General features: G+C 37.0%; 1 long non-coding RNA gene across 1 annotated transcript; it reads right to left on the reverse strand.

Annotated features, from left to right (window-relative positions):
* Positions 1 to 265: 265 nt before the first annotated feature.
* On the reverse strand, positions 266 to 1470 carry LOC110643961 (uncharacterized). Its single transcript, XR_002492734.2, has 2 exons — positions 815 to 1470; positions 266 to 537 (listed from the first exon to the last, which is right to left on the reverse strand). It is a non-coding gene; the product is annotated as an uncharacterized LOC110643961 (long non-coding RNA).
* Between the last annotated feature and the right edge of the window lie 750 nt (positions 1471 to 2220).

Consider the following 2220-nt stretch of genomic DNA (forward strand, 5'->3'; position numbering starts at 1 on the left):
TTTCCTTGCTGGGTCCTAATAACCAATAATATTTATTTCTGATAATATGGTCATAGGTCAGATTGTGTTGTGCTTCACAATACAAGACTACTTGGCTTTATGGGCATACAAATTAAATATCTTCTCTCTCCATGGATGGTATAGACCAACAAATCTCATTGGCTTCATGTGCCTTATTTAAATGAAAATTACTGATTTGTTTATGAGTATTATTTAAGTAGTCTATGAAAGGCACAAAAGGTAAATAGTTTCTGGTCCTGCAGGAGAGAGACAAGATTTTCTGTGAAAACATTTGCTCAAATTCATGCTACATGATGCAGAAGAATTTTGTATCAAGATATAAAGAAAATTATATAGTAATTGACATTGGCATAATATATAAGATTAACTATCTTATAGCAGTCATTCTTTCCCTTGTCATGGTTTGCTAAGCATAAGATCCTTTGATGGTTTTGAAGTCACGCCGGATGTCTCTTCTTTTCCCTTCCCTTTGTCTAGGTTTGCTGAGCATAAAATCTTTTGATGAATGAAAGCTTCCTATTCAAATTCAAATATAAATCAGTGTTTTGTAGTTAGAGTAAATGATCTACACGAATTCAATGGTCAATTATATCATAAGGAAAGCTAAGTTATGAGTCTGTGTTAAAAATTAATTTGTTTAAATTACATATATATGTACGTGTAATTTGACTTTAATCATAAATGTGCACAAAGATCTTGACTTTGATACATATAATATCTGGGTACAAATATATCTTGTTCATGCATTGGAAAGTAACAAGGGATTTCTATTAATTCCTGGATTTACTCAAACCTGCAAATCAAAGGGGCATGGGGTTCATAGATTGCCTTGGCGAACGCTTTTTGGCACAGCATGCTGGAGCTTGTGGAATCGATGAAACAATTGTATTTTCTGGGATGATTGGACTCTTTTGTCCATTCTTCCATCCATGATGTGTACGAAAACCAGAGTGCATGTTTCTGTGCAGGAAAAGCTCAGTGAAGGTGATGGCTACGCTGGTCACGGGGAGGATTGGATTGCGTAGACACTCCCGCCAGTTGAATGGTTTAAGTTGAATTGTTGGTACATATATACAAGGCTAATGGGGGAGGTATAATTCGAGATAACAATGGCAAATGGGTGAGGGGCTTCGTTGCATTATAGGGAAATTTCTGTGCTGGGATCTGAGCTATAGGCTGCTTGTGAAGGTATTCTTCTAGCTTGGAATGAAGGGATTCCCCAACTCATGCTAGAAAGTGAAAACTCAACCGTTGTGGAACTTCTAGATAAGGATTGGATTGTCATCCAATCTATAACTTGTATTTATCCAATCTCTGTACCACGTGCGTATTTCTGTATAACAACCAGCTAAAGCTTGTGTGACTGAAAGCTAAGATAGAGCCAACAGCTTCTATCTTAGCAGCCTTTGTACTCTCTTGTATATTAATCATCAATGAATACAATCACTAAGGGATTGAAGACCACGCGCTCACAATCACATGGTATTGGCCTCACAGCCTCTTAAAACAAAATGTCCACTTGTGAGATTACCGTCTCAAACTCAAATTCAAGCACCTCGTCCAATTTTCCTCCTCCTTCATTACCGAATGCAGCACAATACTATCAGTCAAGCTAAATTCTAGTAACTATGGCCTATCAGTCAAGCTAAATTCTAGTTACTATGGGCTATGCCGTTATTAAATGGATATAATCTTGCAGGACATGTAGCCCCCAACGCTACCCCACCTCCTCAAACACTAGCAGACAATTCTCCAAGTCTTGGATATGCCTCTTGATTTCATCAAGATCAGTAGGTATTAAGTTGGCTCTTCTGCTCCATTTTAGAAACTCTCCTTCTCTAAATACTTGGCTTACAAACAGCGAAAGAAGCATGGAAAAAATTAGCTTCCATTTTTTCACTTGGCTCTCACTCACAAATTTAGAAATTAAGGAAGTAATTGACAGATATATTTTTTTTTTTACTTAAATCCATCTACCATGAATCAGGACACATAAGATGTATGGTGTGACTCAATTATTAAATATATAAATCCCACCTATTTATATTTTGGGTACACAATAAACCGGATTGAGACAAAAATTTCCCATTACTGAAACACCTCAATGCCTATATGCAACATGTCAAATCCACTAGTGATCAACTAGCTGGACTCCAGTGTTCCATCTCTGATAAGGCCCTGTAAGTTACATCCTTGAGG

The sequence above is a fragment of the Hevea brasiliensis genome, chromosome 4, assembly GCF_030052815.1.
Source record: "Hevea brasiliensis isolate MT/VB/25A 57/8 chromosome 4, ASM3005281v1, whole genome shotgun sequence".
NCBI lineage: Eukaryota > Viridiplantae > Streptophyta > Magnoliopsida > Malpighiales > Euphorbiaceae > Hevea > Hevea brasiliensis.